Genomic DNA, 27,833 nt, shown 5'->3' with positions numbered 1-27,833 from the left:
GACTGTTACAACAAGGGCAGCTAAACCATAGCAATGCTAAGAATTCTCAGGTCTAATCCTTAGGATGCCCTTACAACATGACTTTAGAATGAGACAGCCTCAAGCTCAAATCAGAGCTCCACCATCAGCTATATGACCATAGATATGTTGATAAAACTCTCTGAAGCTCATTTTGTCATCTGGATAATGGAGATAATAGTACTGCTTTAGATTGGATCCTAGGAAACAAACTCTGAGATGGAGAGTCGCAAGCAGAGGCTTACTTGGGAGATACGTACATTTGTAAGGAAGTGAGAATTGAGGACTGGGCAGAGGGGTAAGGTGAACTGCAACGTGGCTGCAACTGAGACCTCTGGAACTCAGATGGGAACTCTGGAGCTGGGATGGCCCTACAGAATTGTCCCAAATTAAGAGAAGCTGAGCCTTTGAACCCTTGAGTCAATCATTGGCCAAACGCCATCCCCTGAGAGGGTGTGTAACCTTGGGTGATGTAGTCCCCTATAACTGAGGGCAGTTTGTAGCGAGAGGTACAGCTGTGAGCCTCCAGCAGCCTGTATGCCCAGCTGGGCTGCACTGGCTTTGAAGAGGGGATCTTGGCGATACTCCCTGGTATCCACTTACAAGTACCTACTCCAGGGTTGTGGGCGATTATGAAGATGCTTAGCATAGTGCCAGCCACACCACAGGGTATCTACAAATATTAGTTCCTTTCCTTTCCTTCCCTCTCAATAAATATTTCTCAATGACTTTGGAAGAGTATGGCAATGTTTTTCCTGTTGCATTCTAAATTGGACCTGTCCAGTGGCCAAAACCCCTGCAACCACCAGAAATATCTCTTTGCCTCGGGAAGTACAAAACAAACACTGACAAAGCATTAATCTCTAATTTACTTCATCTGTCACCAAAGGACCCATAACCTCTTGACAGGCAAGTAACTAGGAGAAGGTTTGCTCTTATTGTCAGTTACATATTGCCATTTTTTGGGGTATTTTTTTCTTGTTGGAGATTTTGGAGACCCCTTCATCCTCTGGGCTGAAGTATTACCCAGGTGGTAGAGGCTGGGTAAAGAAGGATATTTTCAGCAAATGACTAAGGTAATTCATTGGACATTGGGTTTTTTATTGACTTCAGTGGCAGGGGGTCACCTTTTCTTGACTTTGAACTCAAACTTTTCCTTGTCAGACATCCTGTATATTTACTATCCAGACCAAATATGCTTAGGAGGATTTTCCATTCTGGTTTCTTGTTTTGTGTTCTCTCTCTTCTCATAGCACTAAGTAGCATCCAGAATAAGACAGAGGCGGGACTGTAAGGAGAGGTAAGATGGCATCCATCATTATTGCGATTTTTTGGTAGTGTGGGACCATCTGGGGGAGGGAAAAAAGACTTTGGGTTATCCATTGTAAAAATCAGTGTCCAGGTCTCAGGGTCAATGAGTGAAGTGGCTGAAGCAGAATCATCAGAAGAGCCCAGCTTTTTAACTGGAGGAATCCATATAGTGATTTAGATCCTGTTGGTTGAAAAGAAATTAAAACCAACTCAAGATAGTTTAAAGAAGAAAATTTATTTTTAAGATTATAGTGGTGTTTTACAAAACCCAAGGGCATGGGTATAGCCAGTCTCAGAGATGAACTATAGCCAGGAAACCCAAGTAGACCTCTCTGTCATTTACTCACTCCTGTTTCTTTCTGTACGTATGCTCTGTGGTGGTTTTGAAAATATGTTCTCAGCTTCTTTGACAATTCTTTCCTCAAAAGGGGAGCCTAATTCTTCTCCCATTGAGTGTGGGCTGGACTTGGTGACTCACTTTTAATGAGTAGAATGTGGCAGAATGATAGTTTGTGACTTCGGAGATGAGGGCATAGAAGATATTGTGGCTTCCTCCCTGCTCTCTTTCTTGGATCACTTGTTCTGGGGAAGCCGTGTCACGAGGACACTCAGATGGCCCTATGGAGAGGTCCGTATGGTGAGGAACTGAGGCCTCCTGCCAACATCCATATGCATGTGCCAACCTGAAAGTGGATTCTTCAGCCCCAATCAAACCTTCAGATGCAGGCTCAGTCAACATCGTGATTGCAACCTCATGAGAGACCCTGAGCCAAAACCATGCAGGTAAGCCTGAATTCTTGCTCCGTGAGACATGTTTACTGTTTAATTCACTAAGTTTTGGGTGAATATTTTACACAGCAATGGATAACAAATATAGGATGGGAAATAACCACTACAAGTTGCTCTCCTCCATTTAGAAAGCAGTTATCAGAGAGAGGAGTCTTAGTTTTATTTCTAATTTCCAAGAGGGAAGATTCTGATTGACACAGTTGGGTCAAGTGCTCAGATGTGAACCAATAAATTGTGATTATGTGGTGGGCAGCATCATATTAGATTTTCATGGGGACTTCTACTGTAACAGTGTAAATGTGAGGTATTTTGGTAAGGAATACCTGGGATACCCCAAAGCAAATTCCACACTGGGACAGGACTTTATTTCTTTGGTCACCAGAGTGTCTCCTAAGGTAGTTGAAGCTCACTTTGGTTATAAAACAGTGATTTGAACTTAGGTGTCAATGCCATGTATGAAATGCAGGTGTGCCATTGGCTATTAGCTGTATGTTTGCAAAGATTGGTGGGTTACCTGTGCTTTGGCAGCCTACCCCCTGCATTACCTGTGTTTGTGCAGCCCCAGCCCTGCCTTCCTGGCCACTTTTAAGTTGCTGAACATTTTCCAAAATTTTCTTCTGGTAACTGCAGTAAGTCCTTTTCAGAAATCTTCCATACCTCTTATAATATATGGAAAAAAACTAAATTCGCCTGGCTTTTATAGAAATAAAACTGCCAGAATTTCTCCAAATAGGTCTCTAGGAGAAAGTAAACACAGTAAGTCTTTATGTTTTCTGATTCATAAGTCAAATTAAGCCACGTAAAACAAATGATGTTATATAAAGTCAATGAGGTCATAGGGAGTGAGTTAATTATCATAATGCTGATACATACATTGCAACTTCTGGGTGAATAAACTTTTCACATAATAAACATCACAACAAAAAATTTTCCTAAAGGTAAACTTGTGTATAGCCTCAGGGTTGGGGGTTACATTTGGAAGAAGATAACAACCTTTGAAATCATGATGTCCCAGGAGAATTTCTAATAAACAAACTATGCAATTCATGATCATAAGGTATAACACAAGTACAAATCTGCTAAGAAAGGACTTTCACCTCCATCCATTTTATTATTTATATTTTTAGAAGCTCTATGGTAAATGTCTTCTAAGTATTCTCCACATCTAACCCTTTCCTAGCAGTATATAATGGCTAACTCAGTGCTTTGTCTTCTCAACTGTGTGTGCCAGCAGTCTTCCCATTCCTTCCAAATTTCCTCATTTAATTGTTAATTAAGGCTTAGAGCCTCTGTTGTCAGCTTAGAACAGTTGGGGAATCAATCAATTGTGATTTTAAATCCATATTTGTGGGTCTGATACTTATTGGCCAGTTTTCCCTTATAATAATATTAACTTAATTGTCAATCCTAGTTTAGGCGAACTGTGAGTTTTCAAATTTTATTGAGAAGTTTGGATTGAGCTGCTAATATTAATCTAGAAGTCCCTGGTATGAAAGTTTTTAGACTCTTTTGACCCACATATTTCCAGAATATTATGTAATTTCAGAATCAATGTGCCAATTTACACTCCCACAAATAGTTTATAGAAGGACTTATCCATTCCCATGCTGAGTATTGGCTGGTTTAATAGATCTTAGCCATTACTGATTTTTTGGAGAATCAATTACTTAATTAGTAGTTAGATTCTAAAAGTGAAAGATGACTACATCTCCCTAAAATGTCTTTGATTATCAGTGTTATTAAATATTCATATTTATTTACATTTCTTCTTATATAAATTGCCTATTCATAATCTTTGCTTTTTTTTCCATTATAGAATTAGGATGTTTTCTTAATGATTTTTTAAAGTTTCTTATATAGTAAGAATAGTAATCCTATATATTTCTCAGTGATTCTAGCCTTTAAGGATTGATTTTTCAAGTCTCTGAAATAGTTTATGTAACATGGGCAGCTCAAAAGTAAAAAGCATTCCTTATCTTCTTTATTGTAGTTAATCAGTCTGCTCTAACTCTGACTTTATACAGAGACTAAGAAATTTTAATTCAGTGTGGTGTTGTAGAATAAGCTTGCAGTTTGGGGTAAAAAATTCCTGGGTTTAATTTCCAGTTCCATCACTTACCTTTTTTTTTTTTCCTCCTGTTGACATGTGTTTAATTTTTATTAGAGATTTATTTTATTTTATTTTTTTACATTTTTTATTGATGTCTTAATAGTTTGTAACATTGTGAAAATTTGGTTGTACATTTTTGTTTGTCAATCACCATGTGCATGTCTCCCTTCGCCCCTTGTGCCCACCCACACCCCTGTTGCCCCTGGTAACCACAATACAGTTTTCTCTGTCCATGTGTTGGTTTATATTTCACATATGAGTGAGATCATATGGTGTTTGTCTTTCTCTTTCTGGCTCATTTCACTTAACATAATACCCTCCCGGTCCATCCATGTTGTTGCAAATGGGACAATTTTGTCTTTTTTGATGGCTGAGTAGTATTCTGTTGTATATATATATACCGCATCTTCTTGATCCAATCATCAGTTGAGGGACACTTGGGTTGCTTCCATTTCTTGGCTATACATCACTTTCCGTTTTGAGTAAGACATTTAACTCAGCTTTGGTTTTCTTAGATACAAATTGAACGTAATGCTAATGGCTAGATTATTGTAAGGATCAAATTACGTAAGGCACATTAAGATGCTTTATAAACTATGATGCTGATGTATATAACTTGCTCTGAATCTAATCTTGATGGTCAATCCTTGTAAGATTAGCTTCCAGCTGCTAGGATTCATGACACACACGACTTGGATGAGGGTTAAAGAAGTAGAGAAATGGTTTTGAAATGAGTAGAAATTTCAGTAGTTTGTATGTGAGCAATGAAGGAAAAGACGTTTCTTGTTTTCATAAAAACAATAATCTTAAACTCAATGGCTAGAGAAAAAGAGGATAGTCTGAGGATTTAACCTGTATTATGGACTTATTCCAACAGAGAACATGTGATCAGTGATAGCACATAAAAACAGTAAGTATTACAATAAAGTATGTTACTACATTTCTTTCACTTTTCTCAGACAACACTAACTTGTCACTAATGAAGTCTATGCTTTGTTATCACTAATGTCCCAAGAGAGTCACCTTTGATGGGGTTTATTCTCTCTCCTGGTTCATCTCTATAGATCATTTTGGAGGAAAACTGATTCCCAATCAATGAAATGTAAAATCAAAATCCTCCACGTTTAGTCCTGACTCAGCAAGGATTAGTGGGAATGAGCACTAAATTATACGTCTAAAACTTAAAAACATAAGATGTACCCTTTTTAATAGAATTTTAGCTCATCATTTAACCTCTCTGAATCTTAGATTTCTAACCTTCTCTGATAACTTTATAGGTATGCTGTGCTAATTGTTTAAAATAACGTGTGTACAAGTTCTTTGTAAGCTGTAATCACGTCATAAGTATATCAACGATAAACATAACTTTGAACAAAATGAATATTGTTATATAGATAGAAAATACCAGACCTTGATCACCATGTTGAACAATGCACACTAATAGAGTTTGAGAAAATGGGAAAGAAATGTACTCTGTAAATTAAGCCTTTCCACCACTTTTGTTCCTGTAATTTAGATATGCGTCCACAAGGAGGTGATAGTGGGCTATGTTCATGTGATCTGAGTAATAGGGCAATCGTGAGAGAGAAGGTCACTTTATAATTCACTGTGAATCCTAACTTGGTATCCAGGCCCCTCAGAACTAACTCAGACTTCCATCAAACAGGCGAGAATGTCACCAAAGCCTCCCAATAGCCTTCATCAGCTCCCTTCCCAGGTTATTTTTTCTAGGCTGTTCACAGCTTTGAGCACACTAGTGAGATTTCCTCCTCTCACTGCCTGGAACTTTCCTGCTGTGTCAGCAGATCCTTGACACTTGCACTCTCTGTGTTTCCTTCTCTAATTTATTTTCAGAGACCATAAGATCAGAGCTTCCAGGAGAAAGAAAAATACAAGAGCCCCTGCTTATGCAGAACACAGCATAGCCTCCTTCCTGAGATGTCAAAAGCTTTATTTCTTCTCTTTTACCCATCTGAAGAGATTTTTTCCCCTTACTTTACTTGCCTCAGTCTTTGTCCCTACTCCAATCACCTTTTCCAAGGAACTTAGTGTTCATAGAAGAGATCGTTTATACACTGTATATTTCTATGATAGTTTTTCTTAGCAGCAGACTTTAGTCCACATATTATGAGTCTCCCAGTGAGATTTATTTAGAAATACATTTCTTAAAGGAATACAATTCTTTTAGAGACATTTATAGCTGAATTAAACACACACTTTATATAATTTCTGTATCAGTTAGGATTAGGTGTGGCTGCATGTATCAGGAAACTAAAATTAAAACTTACTTTAAAAGAGAAGCTTATTTATCTCCTATGTAAAAGAAGTCTGGAGGCCAACTCTCAAGTCTGGAAAGGCATCTTCATTATTGACCTTGCTCCTTTTATCTTCCTGGTAAATATAAGCTGTTCCAATGCGTGGCTTTTATCGTAGTCAAAGATGCCTGCTGGGTCTCTAATCATCATGCCTGTATTTCAGGCAGAAAGAAGGAGGCAAAGAGGAAGGTAAATGGGCAGATGTTCCATCTGAGGTAGCTTGCTTTAAGCAGCCTCCCTGGAAGCCAACCCAACACTTCCATTTCCATTTCATTGATTAGAACCCAACCATATGGTCACATCTAGCCTCAAAGGATGTGGGCAAAGTAGTCTTTTATGAATGCATTGCCACTCCAAATAAAATCGGATTCTGTTGCTAATGAAGGAAGGGAGAATAGACACTTTTGGGCAGCTAGCAACCTATGCCACAGTTTTATACCACATCCCTTGGCTTGGCTGTTTTTAAGTTAAATCAGCATTCTGGTCATCTTTCCTAGCCTTGCCTATTTTGCATTTCATTTTGCATTTCTCTTCCAACATCCCTCCCTTAATTCCTTCCTAGATGAAGGAGGGATAGAAATCTGATAGGTGAGAGTTTAGGTCATGTTTACAGGTGAGCAGGCTCATTGTACATTAAACTGACAATGCATGACAATTAAATGACAATGCAATGTTATGTTATGATGCCCTCCTGCTTCTTTCTGCCTTCATGTGGTTGGAGAGAAGCTGATCCAAGGGTCTGACTGCTCTTCATTTCTTTGAGTTTCTTACCTTGTGCAAAGGCAGGGAATGGGTAAAATTTCCTGAGGAGAAAAGGAGAACAGAACACCAATGTTTAAAGAAGAGACTGAAGAAGCCTATATATAAAGTAGAAAAGATGAAAAAATATCAGCTTTCCCCAATCTAGTATATAAAATCAAGAATTTAAGATCTTTAAGGTTTGCCCTAGGAAACCTGGTTTACTGATGCCATGGAATCTGGTTAATGGCCTTCTGGAATGCTATAGGATGAGATAAAAAAGAAGACAACTCTAACAAACATTCAAGTTTGCAAACGAGACCCCAACCACATCCACTCTTCAGTCATAGAGTGGTTACTGTGCTGTTTGGGGAAGAGGTGGAACGGGTTGGGAGCTAGGGAAGTTATGACTTTGGCAGTTATGAAATATTTGTGACAGTCTTCCTCTGACACAGGTTTACTCCAGGATTTTTCCTGTCTTCTGTGTTATGGTGTCTACCATATGGCCAATAGACCTATGGCAACAGCCTAGATGGTAGCCTGGTATGGAATGAAGCTGGTTATTTTGAGCACGTCAAAAAGATAGAAAAATTTATATGACAGAAAGGCAGGAAGGTCAGTGATAAACCTAGGGCTTCAGGGGTCTTGACAAGTGTTGAAATAAATTGTGGGATGTGTGCCACCAATACAAATGGTTTTTAGGCAATAATTGAGAATCATAAAGTAAGAAAGACTATATTCCCTTTTCAAATATCTTTTTAAAATTAATTTTTAATTTTTTAAAAATGCAATACACATAAATAATCTAAAAAGTCATATAATATTACATTTTAACAAAGAACAGCAGTCACTGCCCACTTTTACCTCATTTTTGAGTCTAGTTCCTAAGAGGTAACCACTTTAAACTCTCAGTTCTTCCAATATTTAATTTAATATTTATAAATTATACCCTTATATTGCCACTTCTTGATTTTTCTAAGAAGTTTAATTAAAAAATGATCTTTGACTTCCTACCTATGGGACATGAGAATTTAGCTTTCTTACACTATCCAATCCCTACTCCATTGTTTTCCTCTTCCCCTTCTCTCGTTCTTTTATGGTTATATCAAAATTTTATGTTAAATAGTTTTTACCATTATTATGATTATGAAAATACTGTTCTCAGATGAACCATAAGGTGCCCTATGATTATAGTTCCTTTCTTTTTATTTTTCCAGGAGTTAATAATTGCCTCTTTTTTTGTTGTTTATTTGCTTAGTTTTCTATATATTTATTGCTTTCCAAATTATTCAACAAACCCTCATAACTCATTTAGTGTCATTAACTATGTTAGATAAGTTTACAGATTCTTGTGAGTGTGTGATGCCTGGAACTCTCCATCCTCATCCTCCAGTTTTGACTGTCACTACTTAGGTCATCTGTACAGATGTTATCTTGAAACTTCACTATCATCCTGGAAACTTCCTTGACTTCCTCTGCTGGATCCCCTGTTTCCTGGGTTTTCTGTCTTTCTTTTCCTTGGTGTATTCTCTTCAGTAACTTCTGAGACAATGTGAAAGGAAGGTAAATTTTTTGAGATCCCAAATATCTAAAACTAACTTTTATTTACTTTCACAAATAAACTTTTAGTTTGGCTAGAGATTCTGGTTTGAAAATTATTTCTCCTCAGACTTTTAAGGTATTTCTCTAGGGTGTTCTGGCTTCCAGATGTCATTGTAATTTCCACACCTTTATACATAACCTATTTTTCCTCCCTGGAAAATTCTTCTCTTTGTCCATTATTCTGGAATCCCATCAAAATGTGCTTTGATGTGGGTCTTCATTCTTTGTGCTGGGCACCAGAAGGATACTTTTAATCTGAAAATGCAAGTCCCTCAGTTTTCGGGAAATTTATTATTTTTTTGATAATATCCTGCCTTCTGTTTCCTTTTCTGAGAAATGTTGTCAGGTGAAATATGTATTTGATATGCACCCATGCCAAACAATATACAGACACATGCTTTGTACTTCATAAGATCCCAAGAAAGGATCAGAAGGCCTATGAGATAAATTTTGGAGCATATATTGGGCAACGTGCATTTGGAACATCGGGTTAGCCAGGGAATTTTAAAAGCTGAGAAACCCACAGTTTTCAATGAGGACATCCTCCCATCTGCTTTCTAACTTGGACCTGTTTACACTCTCTGGAGGTCCAATAGTCAGTTAAAGCTGGTCCAACAAATTAGCTATTGTGATATCATAAGAAATATATATTTGGTCTTTGTCCCCAGTTCCTGGCACAGGAACCATTGTAATTTCCTGAGTGATAGGAGCATCTTTTGTTATAATATTTGATCATCCTGACACAAGAGCTTCTAAGACCCTTGGAATTGCCAGAGTGTTAAGAGTGTCCTTTTGTACACTAATTAGATGACTGGTGACTTGGTTCCTAGATAGATTCAGGATGGGGGCTATTTGCTGGAAAGTCCAAGGTGTGATTAAAGGATGGCAACTTTCAGTCCCACTCTCTGACCTCTGGGGAGGGGAGAGGGGCTGGAGATTGAGTTAATTACCAGTGGCCAATGATTTAATCAATCATGCTTTTGTAATGAAACCTCCCTTAAAAACCCATAATCTCTGGGGTTCAGAGAGCTTCCACATTAGTGAACACATTCAAATGCTGGGAGGGTGATACACCTCAGCTCCATGGGATGGAAGGTCCTGTGCTCAGGACCCTTCCAGACTTTCATCTGGATGTTCATCTGTATCCTTTATAATAAACTAGTAAATGTAAGTAAAATGCTTTCCTGAATTCTGTGAGCTCTTCTAGAAAACGATTGAACCTGAAAAGGGAATTGTGGGGACTCCCTCAATTTATAGCCATTTGGTCAGAAGACTCGTTTAACTTGCATCTGAAATGGGGGCAGTCTTGTGGGACTGAGCCCTTAACTTGTGGGATCTGATGCTAACTCCAGGTAGTTAGTATCAGCATTGATTTAAATTGTAGGACACCCAGCTGCTGTCTAGAGAGTTGGAGAGTTGGTTGTTGATGTGAGAAAAAAAATCCATGCTTTTGGTGTCAGAAATGCTCTGTGGGCAGAAACAGATCACAGGAGCTATCAACGGGTGGGACCCTATCGGAAGTGGTGATGGCATCGCCATCCTTACTGCTGTGCTTCTGAGTCTCTCACAGTTGGTTTCCTGAGGGCATGCATATTTAAACCTTGGGAACTGACTGGACTTCTAGGTACAGGGGAAATAGGTGGGGCTCAGGGTTAGTGGGTGACAGTTTCCTCCCTGCCCTCACCCTAGGGTAGGATGGATCACTCTTTGAAGCAATGGAAGCATAATTCCTCCTTTCTCACACTCCTGTAAAGGAAAGCCTCTTAGTTGGGGAAAGTTAAGGACGGATCAATTTAATCAGAATCAATTCCTCACCCCCTTCCAACTTTGTAACTTTTTGTCAGAAGTCCTGAACTGCTGTCAATTGACTAAATCAAGCCTGCAAATATGTTTTGTTTGGCCTGTATAACATTCAAAACATTAGTTGCAACATTTAAATACTGGGAGATTTCACACAAAAATTTGGAGTCCTAACTTTTCTTTTGTAAAAACAAATGAACAGATCTGGTAGCAGTGGGTCGACATTCCTGAGGCATGCACTCTCCAGCTGGTCTGCTTCACTCTCCTAAATTACTGCTTGGACTTGATGGGCATTTAGACTTGTGTTCCTGTGTCCCTTGCTTTAATTCATCACAACGTGTTCACAGCTCATCACTGAAGTTGAGTCCTGGCTATCTCAAAGATTTTGCACCTGTGTCCAGGCTTATCTACATAATTCCTGACTCTTCCATGTCCTTGACTTCATCTCTGGTTTATGGTTTTGCTGTCATTCTGTGGATGGGACATTCACAGCTGCTATTTCTGGATTTGACTCTCAGTTCTTTCTAAAGTCACTGGGCTCAATAACTCCTCAGTTTCTCCCCACTCCAGGCCACCTTCAGTAGGTAAAATATTCTGCTCAAATTTAGCTGCTTTGGACTTAACTCCTGGTATTGGTCTGCTAGGTTGCTGTCCAGGTTGGGTCTGCTGTGGTCCACCACAAGGAAAAATTCAGACAAGTTATCTTCTAAGGGAAGACTCATGTAAATCTAGGACCCTACAGTTGTTGGATGTCCCGGGAGAGGCTCCTGAGCTAGGAATCCAAGTGGTTTTTAACATAGCGATGCTAGAAGCCTATCTGGAAAGCTCATCTCAGACGGGGTCATGCTATGTGGTTTTGATAAGGCCAGAGGGGCCTACCGGAGACAAGCAAGTGTGGCAAACAGGGAGTTGGGTAACAAATTGGGCTCCAGCTGGGGCCAGGAAAGAAAAAGTCTTTGTTGGATGATAAGGTTGAAGGTTAGAGTCTGTGTTCAGCAAGGCCAGCTCCCCAATATCTGAATGAAGCCATTTGCTATCATTAAATGGCAGCCTGATACAGGTCGACAGGGGTAATAATATTACAGATCCTTTTCTGTTTTGATGTGTCAAATTTTCATAGACAATTGTCATATTTATGCCAGAAACAGATTCGCAGGAATCTTTGATATCATCTGGTCTAATCCCATAATTTTTTACAGTGTATTTTACGGTATATTCATAGTGTAGTTTGTAAGAGCAATTTATGTAAATTCTATAAAACTTAAAAAACCCCTACTCAGTGATAACTGTAATACCATTTTTATATTCCTTCCTCTCAGTATATTTTCTATGCAAATATATGTATATACATATTTATTTGTTTATTTTACAAAAAAGGAATCACACTGTATTTAGGTTTGTATCCTATTTTTATTCTCATGATGTATTAGCATTTCTCCATGTTATTAAATATTCTTTAAAATGTAAGTTTTAATGGTTATATATTTCATCATCTGGATCTAAAGTAACAGATTTGATCATGACCTTATTGTTAGATATTTGGATTATTTTCCATTTTTTTCACTAATAAAAATAGTGCTTGGATGAGACTCTTTCTATCATAAATCTTTGACTCTGAATATTTCTTTAGATTAAATTCCTGGAAGAAGAATTAATGAACTCTTATGGGTGCTAAGATTTTTTTTAGTTCATTTGCTTGGATTTCCTAGGTAGCTATATCCAAATAATGAGAAATGTTGCCATTTCCTTTTCAACAATTATATCCTTTATTTATTTGTGTTTCTTGTCTTATCGCATTGGCCAGACATTTCAGAGTAATGTTAAATAATTAGAGTCATAGTGGGCATATTCCCTTGTGTCAGTTTTTAATTGAAAAACCTTTAGTGTTGCACTTCCATATTTCACATACTTGTGTTTTATTTAGGAATTTTGCATTTATATTCATAGATGAAATTGGTCTGTGGTTTTCTTTTTCTATGCTTTCTTTGTCAAGTTCTGTGACAAGGTTGTGCTAGTTTTGTGAAATACAATAGGTTTCTCTTCTGCAGAGACATTTCCTGTGTCAGGAAGAGATAGCAATTTCCAACAGGCAAATATGCTGGATATTTGACGTGCCAGTCAGGTGGTTTTCTTTCAAAGATGCAGACAGAAGATACATAATTGAATTCCCACACTCAGCTCAAACTGGTTATCCTGTCAGCAAACTGGCATGTAAAATGATGTGCAATTGCTTCAATTACGAGAATTGAAGCATTTAGACAATTCTCCCTCTTCTGTTTGAGATGCAGGCTCTGCCTCTGAGTTTGAAGCTGTCAGGGGTCCAATTTAGCCAATTCCAGACTCTAGGAGTTTGCTGTGGGCCGTTGCTGCCCTGTTGCTACAACAGTGCTGATGTGTCAACTGTCATCCTGTGTAGAGACCTCGCTCCCCATTATACACTTTTTATGCTGGCCCCTTTGCCAGGAGACTTGTCAGTATGTTTGTGGGAATGATGCTCAACAGTCAAAACTCACCTTTTTGAAGGATTTTCAGAGTTGACTCCAATACCCATCTTCTGGTGGCTCTCCAAAGTTCCAGGTCAGATCTGCATGCCTGAGCTCTACTCATTTGCCCAGTGCAAATACTGGAACAGTAGCAGATGAGAATGTGACCAGTTTAATTCACGAATTTGCTAAGCATTATGAATGCTGTCTCCTAAACATCCCAGGAATCCATCCAATTTTTTCTCATCCTCACTGCCACCTAGAGGCCTCCACCAGCTCTCACATGGATTGTTGCAAATAACACTAATTGGTCTTACTGTTTCTAGTCATTCCCTATTACAGTCCATCCATCCCCAGGCCAGCCACAGTGATATTTCTAAAATATCAGTAAGTCAGTCAGTAACCTGATTTGGTTCCCTCTTTCTTAAAATCTCTGAATGATTCCCCAAGGGATTTCAGATAAAGTTAGAACTTCTTGGTATAGCTTACACAGCAAATCTGCAATATTCCCCTCTACTTTCCTCTCTAGCCTGACTTTCTGCATTACCCCCTTCTGCAATCCAGATTTCCAGTGATTCTTTCTACTTCTCCTCTTCACTGCACTCCTCCCTTGCACACGCTTTCTCTTGCCTGAAAAACTACTACCTGACTAACATCTACTTATAATTTACATCTCTGCTCAGACGTTATTTTCCATGAATGTTTTCCTGACTTTCTGAGTTGAGTTTGGTGACTTTTATTTTTTCTCTCTTAGCGCCTGTATCACAGCATGTATAATTCTGCATTGCACTTGGGGGCTTCCCTAGACATCTTAAAGGCAGAGAGGACAGGCCCATGTCTGCTGTTTCCCCCACACTTAGCATATTTCTCAGCATACAGTAGGTGCTTAATAAATATCTGTTAAATTAATAAATTGTATTCTTGCCTGTTGGGGAGGTCTCTTCAATCATCCATAAAAAACTCAATTTTCTGACTAGGAAGGTGACCCCCTAAGAGAATAAAGTTGAACTCAACTTTCACTTTCAAATCTGAGGGATAACTTAATAGATGTTGAATAAATAAATGGATGAAGAGGTTGTGTATATTGTATTCAATGCCTGGCACAGTGCAATAGAAACTATTCTTCATTTGAAATCAAAAGACTGGGTTGCATCCCCAAACTCTACTTACTACTTATGTGATTTGAGCAAGTGTTATTATTTGCCAGCATCTTAATGTCATCATCTGAAAAAGGGGACCATAACCCCTGCTTGTCTCATAGGTTTACTGAAATAATGCACTTAAATACATTGCGTAAGCAATGTCATCAAGATGGTGATATACATCATTCCTGACTTCAGTCGCCCTCACAAGATCAACTAGCAATGATCCAGAGACAAGCCACCTTTGTGAAAATCCTAGAACCTGAGAGGGAGGCTGAAGCACCTCCTAGACCACAGAGGCCGAGAAGGACCGTGTTAGAAGGCAAGAGGGGCAGCTACACTCTGACCACATCGCCCCTCCCCCACGCCTGCATAGCGCCACACCAAAGGGTCCCTCTGGGCCTATGGTCCTGTGGTTTCTCCAGTGGGAAAAAGAGAGCCCCAGGTGGGCATCCAGTTCCCTCAGTGCTGTGGGACACTTCCCAGGAGGCCCACTTGGGTCTCCCCTCATAGGGATCACTGGGGAAGTCTGCAGAGCTTGACTACTGGAAGTCAGATAGAGCAAGAGAAGGGGGCAGGGCTTCCCGCCCCCCCATCAACCAGCATTGAGATCTTCGTGGACCGTGGGCTGCATTCCTGCTTGCAGCAGACCCTGAGCAGGGCTCCCAGCCAGTGGCTCTGCCCATCTGCAGAGCCAAGCTGATGACCCTTTATGGCCAGGGAGCTCAGGTGGCACTTCTGCCTGATTTGAGCCATACTGGCCATACTGGCTGAGGAGCCCTTTTTATGGCCCCGCCTTGACAGGGAAGCAAATTTGCAGCCTCACCCAAGTGTTGAGTCTAGCCTCCAGTCCCGCCAGACCAGGAAGCCCGGCCAGAGATCCCAGGCAGCCACAGCTGTGCTTAGGCAGGGAGCCAAACCAGAATTCCTGCCCAACTATCCTGCATAACCAGGGAGCCTGAAGAGTGACCTTGGACAGCCTTAAACCCTGCCTGCAGTACCGCCCAGTGGCAGAGCCCAGCTTACAGCCCTGCCCCACGGTGCAGCCCAGTCTGTAACCCTGCCTGTTTGCTGAACACAGCCTGCAGCCTCGCCCATGCAGGGAGCCCAGCCTATGACATGCCCAATCCCGATAAGGGAGCCTAGACAGCAACACTGCTTGACCACAGAGCGGAGTCTCTAGTCCACCCAACTGCAAGATACTAGCTGGAGGCCCCTCCTGACCAGAGGGCAGGGCCAGTGACCTTGCATAACAGCAGATTACCTGATCATGAAGCACAACCTATGGCCTCACCCAACTTAGAGGCATAGCCTGGGGCCCCGCCTGATTGCAGAGCACAGCCTGAGGTCTCATCTGACTGCAAAGCTCTGCCTACAGCCCTGCCTTAACCCAGAGTCCAGCCAGTGGCACCCATTCAGGGAGCACAGATTGAGACTCCACCCAACCAGGAGTGATTGCGGAGCCCAGCCTGCAGCCCTGCCCAGTCGCAACTTTCTATCTCAAGGAACACATTAAGCTCAAAGTTAGCAGAAGGAAAGAAATGATAAAGATTAGATCAGAAACAAATGAACTAGAGAATAGGAAAATGATAAAAAAGATTAACAAAACTAAGAGTTGGTTCTTTGAAAAGATAAACAAAATTGACAAAGCTTTACCTAGACTGACCAAGACAAAAAGAGAGAGGATTCAATAAATAAAATGATAAATGAAAGAGGAGACATTACAAGCAATACCACAGAAATACAAAGGATCAAAAGAGACTACTATGAACAATTATACTCCAACAAATTGGACACCCTTGAAGAAATGGATAGAGTCCTAGAAACATACAGCCTACCAAGACTGAATCATGAAGAAATAGAAAATCTGAACAGACGAATAATGTGTAAGGAGATTGAACCAGGAATCAAAAACCTCCCAACAAAGAAAAGCCCAGAAACCAGACTGCTTTACTGGGAGTTCTACCAAACATTTAAAGAAGAATTAACACAAATCTTTCTCAAACTCTTCCAAAAAATTTAAGAGGAGAGAACACTCCTAAACTCATTGTATGAGGCCAGCATTACCCTGATACCAAAGCTGATAAGGACACTAGAAGAAAATAAAACTATAGGCCAATATCCCTGAAGAACATAGATGCAAAAATTTTCAACAAAATACTATCAAACCAAATTCAACAGCACATTAAAAGGATCATACACCATGATCAAGTAGAATTTATCCTTGGGATGAAAGGATTGTTCAACATATGCAAATTAATAAATGTGATACATTACATTAATAGAATAAAGGATAAAAATCATATGATTATCTCTGTAGATGCAGAAAAAGCATTTGACAAAATTGAACAGGCCTTCATGATAAAAACACTTAACTAATTGGATATAGAAGGAGCATACCTTGATATAACAAAGGCCATATTATGACAGCTAACATCATACTCAATGATGAAAGGTTAAAAGCTTTTCCTCTAAGATCAGGAATGAGATAAGTGTGCCCACTCTCACCACTCCCATTCAACATAATACTGGAAGTCCTAGCCAGAGCAGTTAGGCAAGAAAAAGAAATAAAAGGCATCCAAATCAGGAAGGAAGAAGTAAAATTGTCTCTATTTGCAAATGACATGATCTTATAAATAGAAAACCCTAAAGACTCTACCAAAAAACTCTTAGAACTAATAAGTGAATTCAATAAAGTTGTAGGATACAAAATCAATATACGGAAATCAGTTGCATATACTAACAAGTTATCTGAAAAAGAAATAAAGAAAACAATCCCATTTACAATAGCATCAAAAACAATAAAATCCTTGGGAATAAATTTAACCAAGGAAATGAAAGATCTGTACACTGAAAACTATAAGACATTGACAAAAGAAATTGAAGAAGATATAAATAAATGGAAAGGTAGCTCATGTTCATGGACTGGAAGAATTAATATTGTCAAAATACGCATAGTACCTGAAGTCATCTGTAGATTCAATGCAATCCCCACCAAGGTTCCAATGGCATATTATATAGAAATAGAAAAAAAAAAATCCTAAAATTTGTATGGAACCACAAAAGACCCTGATGAGCCAAAGCAATCCTGAGAAAGAAGAAGAAAACTGGAGGCATCAAACTTCCTGATTTCAAACTATATTACAAGGCTATAGCATCAAAACAGTATGGTACTGGTATAAAAACAGATACATAAACCAATGGAACAGAATCGAGAGCCCGGACATAAACCCATGCATATGAAGTCAACTAATATTTGGTAAGGGACCCAAGAATACTCAATAGAGAAAAAGTAGTCTCTTCAACAAATGGTGTTGGGAAAGCTGAATATTCACGTGCAAAAGAGTGAAATTGGACCCTATCTTACACCATTCACAAAAAATTAACTCAAAATGGATTAAAGGCAAATGTAAGACCTGAAACAATAACACTCCTAAAAGAAAACAGAGGGAAAAACATTCTTGACATGGTCTTGGCAATGATTTTAGGGATATGATAACAGAAACACAAGGAGCAAAAGCAAAAATAAACAAGTAGGACTACATTAAACTAAAAAGCTTCAGCACAGCAAAAGAAGTGATCAAGAAAATGAAAAAAACAACCTATAGAATGGAAGAAAATGTTTTCAAACCACCTATCTGATAAGGGATTAATATCCAAAATATATAAAGAACTCATACAAGTCAATACCAAAAACACAAATAAACAAATTGAACACCGGGCAAAGGACCTGAATAGACAGTTTTCCAAAGAAGATATTCCAATGACCAACAGGTATATGACAAGGTTCTCAACAGCACTAATCATCAGGGAAATGCAAATAAAAACACAATGACATATCACTTCCCACCTGATAGAATGGCTATTATGAAAAAGACAAGAGATAACAACTGTTGGAGAGGCTGTGGAGAAACAGAAACCCTTGTGCACTGTTGGTGGGAGTGTAAATCGGTGCAACTGCTATGGAAAACGGTATGGAGGTTCCTCAAAAAATTAAAAATAGAACTATCATGTTATTCAGCAGAACTATTTCTGGGTATAGTCTGAAAGAAATGAAATTGCTATCTCAAAGAGATATCTGCACCCTCATGTTCATTGCAGCATTATTCACAATGGTCAAGACATGGAAACAACCTAAAGATGAATGGATAAAGGAAATGTGGCACATATACACAATGAACTATTATTCAGCCATAAAAAAGAAGGAAATCTTGCCATTTACAATGTGGATGAGCCTTGAGGGCATTATGCTAAGTCAGACAGGGAAACAAGTCATACAGGGAAAGACAAAACTACATGATCTCACTTATATGTGGAATCTAAAAACCTGAACTCATAGAAACAGAGAGCAGATTGGTGGTTGCTACGGGCAGAAGAAGGTGTGGGAAATGGATGAAGGTGGCCAAGGGGTATAAACTTCTAGTTTTCCAGAATATGAATAAGTTCTGGTGATTATAGTTAAAAATATTGTATTGTATATTTGAAAGTAGCTAAGAGAACTTAAAAGTTCTCACCATAAAAGAAATATTGTAACTTTGTTAGGTGATGGACGTGTTAACTAACCTTATTGTGGTAATCATTTCACAATATATACATATACTAACTCATTACATTATATACAATGTTAAACTTACACAATGTTATATGTCAATTATATCTCAATAAAGCTGGAAAAATAACATTTTACCCATGTGAAATTTGAACCATATGAATATAGTAACTATTAAAAATAAAGGAAATTAGAATTTAAGAAAAAAAATTGAACACAGTGTGTAAAATGTTAATCATGATGCAAAAATGCAGTCTTAATTCATTGAGATGACATGGTATAATAATTCCAGCTATCAATTTTTGAGTGCTTGCTATGTTCGGGAACTTTACAAGCATCGTTTTCTTTTATCTTCCTGATCATCCTGATTAAAATATGTCTTCCTTTTAAAATACGAGATAATTGAGCTTGAGAGAGGTTAAGTAACTTGTCCAAGTTCACACAGCTGGCAAATGCCTGAGCCAAGCTTCAAATTCGTACTGGAATAGTGGCAAGACGGCAACAATTGGTCCCAGAAAACTTGGGTCCAAGTCTTTGTACCTTTATGTACCAGTTCTGCGATTGGGAGGCACATCTCTCAGACTCCTGAGCCTCAATTTTCCCTCTGTCAAAAGGAGATAAAATATCTACCTCATGGAGTTGTTGTGAGGATTATAAATAGTTTTGTACTTCAATGAACTGTACACATTAGCTGTCTACCTCACCTCATTTCTTTCACTAGAAAGAATAATCATCTCAATACTAATAACTTTGATTCTCTCCTTGTTTTTTACTCTCTTTTCTGTTTTGTAGAGAACCTGAGCCTCTTTATCATAGTATAAGACCATGGACTTGGCCCAAGATAGACCCAGGTTCAAGTGCTCGTTCTGCCATTTACTGGCTTGGGGAAATTACCCAACTTCTTTAAGCCTTGGTTTCCTGAGCCTTAAAATGGGGCCAACAATGGGTCCTATGTCCTAGGCTTGCTTGTGAGGATTAGATGACATAAAGCATGTAAATTCTTTATCAGTTCATGGTACATCAGATAGGCTTAACAAATGACAGCAGAAGCAATACCTAGGTAAGAAATAATAATAGCACATTATACATTATGTACATTATAAAGCACTTTAATATGAATGAGACCAATTTTATTCCCAAATTAGCTCTTGACATTGATATTATTAGTTTCTTGTTTTATGAAGGAGGAAACCATCGCTCAGAAAATTTTAGTGATTTTCCGGAGTTGCCCAACCAGGGCTCATTCACACCGAGGAACTCTTACTTTGAGAGAGTGCTTCATCCCCATCAGCACAGCTCTGGAGAATCAAGGAGAATTTAGAGGCTCCCAGGGAAGATGGTAGGAATAAGTGAGGTTCACCTGCAGTCTCCAAGAAATAGGTGAGAGGTCAGACCTTCCTAGAAAGTTCAGTGCAGAGAGCAAGCTGGGGAATATTAGTTTCTTGAGAATGCTCAGAAAATTGTTGAACCGGTGAAGCTGAGAGTACAATAGCCCTATCAAATGACCTTTTCTCTCCTCACATTTGTGTGCTATGACCCAGACACAGTCCAATGGTCTGTGGGTGTCCACATGGCATTTGCAGATACATACCTGGCCATCAACCCTGCTCCGTAAACCCTTGTGACTGGCAAGGTCATACTAGAAATGGAAGAATTTCAAAGACTGCTAAATGACCGTCTGTACATTATTCAAAGCTGCTAAGTCTAGCTTCACATATGGATTTTCTAAGGCATTCTAAGGAGATCTCCACTCCCTGAAAGAGGTCCTGGATCTCCTCAATGTTGCGGGTCTTTGCATATTGTTTGATATCGACAATGAACAAGGTCGAGGTCTTTCATGTATGACAGCTCGGAGAGATTATGTGACTTTCTCAAGGTCTCACCACTACTAAGTGGCAGAGCCGGTGTTTAACTTCTGCCCGCAAATTCACTCTCTCCATAGATGGACGAGCGGGTCTTGATTCTCTCAATCCATTTGCAATGGCTCTGAAAGCTGGAGCCCTTAAGAGGTGGCAGGCACTGGCTTGGGAGTCTGGTTCAAACCCTGACTCTCTACTTTTTGGCTGGGACTTTGGGCAAGTGAATTAACCCTCCAAAGCTTCATCCAAGAAACAGTAGTACCAATTTCATAAGGTTATTTTAAGTATTAAATTTAAAAATGCATCTCATCTGATCTCAATCACTTAGAATCCCATTACTTAAACCATCAAATTAGAAGTCAGGATTCAGACCAGGAAACCCAAGCTGTTTGGCTTGAGTCCTTAATCATCATGAGTGTAAAGGATGAGCATGGTTGGGAAGATTTATCCAGAGACAGGCTGGAGAGACTGGTTATAATGTGCACAGCTATTTAGTACATCAATGGCAAACATTTATTAAACTTTTGCTAAATGCCAAGCACTCTCCTAACTACTTGACTTGTAGTAACTTGTTTCATCTTCACAATAATACTGTGAGGTGGGAACTGTTGTTGACCCTGTTTTTGAGGTGAGAAACCTGAAGCTTGGGGATGTTAAATGACTTTCCCAGTGTCACACAGCTAGTAAGCGGAGTCAAGCAGTGTAGTTAGGAGTCTACTAACTTAACCATCACACTAGACTGCATCTCTAATATTCCTTAGAGCAGAGTTTCTCAACCTCGGCACTATTGACATCTTGGGTCAGATAATTCTTCATTGTGGGGGCTGTCCTGTGCATTGTAGGATGTTTAGTATCATCCCTGGCCTCTACCCATTAGATGGCAGTAGCACTACCCTCCTGCCGATTGTGATAACCAAAAATGTCTCCAAACATTGCCAAATATTCCCTGAGGTGGTGGGGGCGTGTATGTGGCAAAATTGATTTGAAGCTTGGCTCAGCCATTTGCTAGCTGTGTGACCTTGGATAAGTTACTTAACCTCTCTGAGGCTCAGTCACCTTGTATGTAAAAGGAAGACATATTTTAGCCAAGATGATCAGGAGGATAAAATAAAATGTTGCATGTAAATTTCCTGAACATAGTGAGCACTCAACAATGGTAGCTGGAATTATTACACCATGCTGCCTCGATGTATCAACACCTCACTTGGTATCATGATTGACACTTTATACATTTTGTGCTTACACTATTTCAGTAAACCTACGAGACAAGTAGGGTTTATGATCCCCTTTTCAGACCATGACTTTGAGAACCACCAATTAGAGAAGTGAAGCTCACCAACCGGATAAATTACTCCTCCTTCCATGGGAAGGAGTAAGAGGTGTTAAGAGGGGAAGAAATTATTCCTCTAAAACTGTTTCCTTCTGAATGTAGAATGGAAATCCTCTGTCATTTATGGAAACTTGAGCAACATTTCTCACCAATCCCCACCCCAACAATAACAGCAAAGATAGACAACGTTTATTGAAACTTTACCATATACCAGAAACTATGCTTTTTTTTTTTTTTTGGTCATACGTTGTGTTATTTATTCCTTACAAAAATCCTGTAATTATCCTGATAGTGGATTGATTTCAGTAATGGCCCAAATTTATTTATGTCTCATGACCTTTGTATATTTGCCGGGTATTCATGCCCTTTGGTAGCGCCCTCTCACACTGACTCTGGGCTTGGTCATGTGACTGCTTTCACTAATGGGACACTAGCAGACTGGGTGCAAACGGAGGCCTGAAAAGTGCTTATGCATCAGGACTTGTCTTTTTGCTCCTCTTGGAAACCTGAGCTGCGGTGCAAACAAGCCCAGGCCAGCCTGCTGGAGGACGAGACATTCATAGCCCAGTTGCCCCTTGTCCTACCTGACAGCCAGCCAGTCCCTAACAGCGGCAGCTGACACCAGATGCATGAGTGGGCTCCTCTAAGACCAGAAGAATTCGATGAGCTGAACCCCAAGTGCCAACCTATAACCATGAATTAAGAAATGGTTCTTGCTTTAAGCTACTGTGTTCTGGGTTATTTTATTAAGGATACAGAAAAGCTAACTGAAACAATTCCCTTTTACAAATGAGAACACATAGGCTCAAAGTCGAATAAGTTTCTGCAGTCGCACAGCCAGTAAGTGATAGTGTTGGGCAACGAATTACTTCACTCCGGAATCCACACTGCTGCAGCAGAGGTTGGGGAGGCATATCTGGTGGGAGGACAGGAATTAAACCGGGCATGGAGATCACAGTATTTGGAGTACGGTTCACTTAGAGTTGAGGAAAGCCCTGGTGAGTGAGTGCTCAGTTTCATTCTGTTCGTCTTCCACTCTTTTCTCTTAATTATGGGGAAGACCCTTTGAATGAGAGAGGCTTGTGGGGTTGTCTTCATAGAGAGCAAGGAATGCTTCTCGGGTCATGATTCCTCGGGAAGAATAAGGTTTCAGACCTGTGGCAGGAAAAAAGGAAAACCCAGGGGCTACACGATTCCCCCATCATCCTTTCCTGCTAAAACTTTGCCCGTTGCCACCATTTCTTCATTTTCACATTTCCCAATATGTTATCTACCTTAAACTTCTCATTTCCTCAACAACAGAACCTCTTTCACTTCCATCTTTGGGGTACTTTAGGAAATGGAAAGTCTACCCCCAATCTTGTTATTTCCCCTGTGTTCTCCCACCTTCAAAGAAGAGTGGACATAATCATATTCATTAGTGTGCACACATTTGATCAGGGGACTGGTACTAGTGGGTGTGGTCATTCTAAAATGCTATGTGCATGGTGGCGTCCTCTCTTCTCTCTCTTCTGCAATGAAGACTCCAGGCTCCTACTTAGATGGGATGATATCCAACCATTTTTCTCTCTTTATTCTTTATTCTACCCTTGCATCTGGATCTGTTCATAGTAAGTGCTCAATAAATGTTAAGTGCACTCATTTTCTTCTGTATTTGTATATACTTGATTGAAAGATCCAATATTTAGGTTAGAACTTAACGATGAAGTGGAGGCATCTTAGGGGGCTTCTCATTTCAGCATCGTTCCAGGATCCCACCCTGGAAGATAGGCTCATTCTCTATACTTAGTACTGACCTCAATTTTAACTCAATATGCTACACTGTGATGTAATTCTTTGTGTGCCTGTTTCTCTTCCAGACTATTCAGTTCCCTGAGGCTTTAAATTGATATCTCTTTGCTTTTGTATCCCTATTATCTAACCCAGAATCTAGACAGTACAGCATAGATAGATAAGAAATATTTCTTGAATGAAGAAATCTGTGTTCAAATCAGGCCGTCTGCTTTCTGGTTGCACAGTGTTGAGAAGGTAACCTTTCTGAGACTTAATTTTCTCAACTAGAAAATGAAGATAATCATGCCTATCTGACGGAGTTATTGTGAGAATGAAATGAAATAAAATACATGAAAGTCCCGGGGCCTTTCATAAACACTGAAAGAACAGTACTTTTCTTCTTTTCATGTTAACCCATCCGTGAATGGGGGATGAGGGCTGTGCTGCATGGAAGATACCAGATCATTGGGCTGGTTCTTCCGCAATTTTACCCCAGATCTGCCTCATTTACATGCATCTAGCCCTCCAATAAATGACTCTGGGGCCTGGATTTCTCTTTTAGTTATATGGAGCACCAGCCTTCCCCAGGTGGAAGGCCTGTGATTAATGGCTACAGAATTACTAGAGCTGGGGCAGGCTGGCTTTTCTTGGATTATTTTTGAGTTTGTAATCTTCACTGTTATCCCCTTGGCTCTGAAGATTATTAAGCATTCCACAAGGAAAGCCTTCTCTTTAAAATTGTTCTGAAGCAGCCATGATTGAGGAAAGTCACTTACCCTGCATTGCCCTCCTGCCCCCTTGCCTGATAACTAGCCAAGAGTCATCCATGACCTTGGCAAAGAGGAGGCAGCTGGCCTGGTTCCAAGCTCAATTATCAGGAGATAACCTCTGAAAGTTGGTTAAATAGGATTTCTTTTTCCTATTTCTTTTCTTTCTTTTCATTCTTTTTTTTTTTTATTTTAAACTCAGCAGAAAAAGGCTTTCCTGGATACAGCAAGGACAAATATGTACCACGACAGAGGAGCGTTTTCAGTTTTGTTGGGGAAAGAGATTGCATATCACCCGTGGATGTACACACTCCGCCTCTTCAGAGAGAACTTCAAACGCCTCACTCCAGAGATTTGCTCAAAGGCTGCATGGCCTGTTGGTTAGTGTATAATGCAACATTTGCTTTTGTCCTTATAAATATTTTAACTCTTCTTTCACTCTGGATTCCTTGTTTCAAAGCCAAATTTCTTTCATTTTGTTACTAGAATTGCACCTTCTCCCCGGCACCCAAGCAATTTTCCTCCTTCTGCCCAAGGCTCACATTAAGGCAAGTAAAATAAGTCTCCCTCTCTCCGCCTTCTACAGCCTCCTTCCATTGGGCTGCTCACTGTTTGTGCTTTTAGGAAATTCTTCCACCTTAGTGTATGTTTTTATACTCCTCCTCCCACCCCCCGATGCTCAGGTCTCAAGGCCCGTTTTGATTTGAGAGTCATATTTTCTCTTTCTTTTTTTCCTGTTGTGTTTACACTTTCTTAGAAATGTTAATTCAACAAACACTGATTGATGCTTTCTCTGTATCAACCCCTGTGCTAAGAGATGGTGAATACGTAGGAGGCTTTTTCCAGGAAGAACTCATAGTCATGCAAATACAATGTCCTAAAGATTATCTATCTATCTATCATCTATCCATCTAGATCTATAGATATATATCTATCTAGATATTTCTATATATAGATATATCTAGGTAGAAAGATAGAAATAGAAAAATAGATTAGGTGTAGATATAGATATACTGTACAAGGAGGCATAGAGAAAAGTCTAATAGAAACTTAGACTGTGAGTGAAGGGGATCACGGAGGACTTTTATTTAGAGTTTTGATTGATGTTTGAATAAACAATATGTGTTCAACTGTATATGTTGGGGAAAGACACTCTAAGCAGAATAGATAACATACAAAAAGTTGTAGAAACTTGTGGGAATATAGCCTGTAATGTTGGAGAAGGATGAGAACGTGGTGTGGATGAAGACTAGGATTTGTCAGGGGAAATGACGATAAATAAGCTGGAAAGATACCCAGGGTTCATGTTAGTTGGGTATTTTCACATTGAGCTAAAGAATTGTGCTTGGACTTTTCCTTATGGATTGTGGGGGACTACTGGTGGTTTTTAAGCAAATGAGTAACTTGTTCAAATTAGGAAATTATTGTAAGTGACAATGAAGAATAGACTAGTTCAATAAGAAATTGGGGCAGGATATTGCTTATCCTTTTACTTTGCCAAATCCTGACCAAAATTTCTGATAAGTTCTTGAGAACAGGCCAATAGGAAATCAATCAACCCATGTCCTAGAAACTCAAAAATCAAATGCAGACTAAACCTCACATGAAAGGTCAACAACACCTATGCCAATGAGGACTGAAACAAGCACAGAGTTTGAATACCAGGACTATAGGCCTTTGTTCAAGAAAGGCTGTGTTGACACTCTGATTTGGTAGACCACTTGGCATTGTGGTCCTGCTATTATTTAGATGCCACTTCCTCTGATTTACAGTTGCAATTACATCATAGTGATCCTTAATTGGAGAAAATGCTTTCAATTCTTTGTTTTCCAAAATCCTGTGTTGAAGTCCAGTAAACGTTGTTTAGGGTTGTATCCTATCAGCCAGTATTCAGGTTGTTTATGGTGAAGCCTTCAATTCTCCCAGGAAGAGATGGTTCTTTTCTCCTCTGTATACCCATAGCGTTTTAGGCACGTGTAAGTTACAGAATTTACCAGAATGTATTGTGATTATATCTTTAAAGAGTAGTACCGTGTGTTAAGAGCACGGGTCTAGACCCAGAAAGTCTGGCTTTGAATCCTGGCTGTCATTTAGTGGCTGTGTAAACTTAAGTTAATTAACCTTTTTGTTTGTCTCAGCTTCCTTGTCTCATTTTTCTCTCTGAAAAATAAGAATAAATTTCGTAACCTATAGTGTTGTTACGAGGAGAATATGAGGTAATATGTGTAAAGTACTTTGAATGGAAATATATAGTAGGCACTCAAAAAAGTTGTCATTATTTCTCTAATTATCTGACTCCTCCTGTGTTGCCTAATCTTTACTGTGTCATGGTATACATAAAAATGATATGATTTGTATGGCAAATTGGGATAAATGGACGAGGCTGCTTGTGTTTGAGATGACCAAGCTGAGGCGCTTATCCCACTGAAGACCTTCCTGGCTTCCCTGATGCCTGAAGGGCTTAAACTTGCAGCACACTTATAACCCATTAGTGGGGAATTCCATCCTGGCAGACTGTGTTAATAAGGATGGAGCTAATTCTGCCTCTTTGTATCCTATGTGCCCAGCACAATTTTCATCACAGTGCAGTTTCTTAACCAGTAGATGAGTGAATGGAAGGCAGGAAGGTCCTACCTCTCTTTGCCTGGCCAAGGTGATGTGTTCTTCTTGTGGGCAAACAGTGTGCATTAGATGTATCTTTGTTATTCTCTGTCCAAATAATGCATTTTGACATTCTAAAATTACTGTAAATTCTGTAAAATCACTTTGTGGGAAGGGACAAGAGAGGCCTCTGGAAAGATGAGTTGTCACAGAGTACGTGGAAATGTTGGCAGAGCTTCACGCTTGAACCACCAGGAAATGCTTGGTCATTCACGGGCTCAGAATAAGTCTTGCTGGGCAACAATGTTTATTCCTTAATAAGTGGCTATTAGTGGTACATACTTTAAGACGGAGTGAGGAGAGTCATTGTGTTCAGCTGCGTCAAGAAGCCAAAAGTAGGTCAAGATGATTTTGCAATGAAAGTTTTTGTATGGTGCACATGCCTAGAAGTAAGACTAGGTCCCAGATTCTAGTCTAGATAAAAAACTAAATTTCAATAACTGGTGGACTCCACTTTCTAAATTGTGCATTTTGAGAACTACAATTCAAGATAGCTCATATAATTGAAATGGCCAAAGAAATATTTAAAAAGTAGGAGAAAATCTCTATCAGTGAAAGGAATCAAGGGAAAATACTATACACGTGC

Source organism: Diceros bicornis, chromosome 26 (assembly GCF_020826845.1).
Source record: "Diceros bicornis minor isolate mBicDic1 chromosome 26, mDicBic1.mat.cur, whole genome shotgun sequence".
Taxonomy (NCBI): Eukaryota; Metazoa; Chordata; class Mammalia; order Perissodactyla; family Rhinocerotidae; genus Diceros; species Diceros bicornis.
This window is presented reverse-complemented; position numbering follows the sequence as displayed.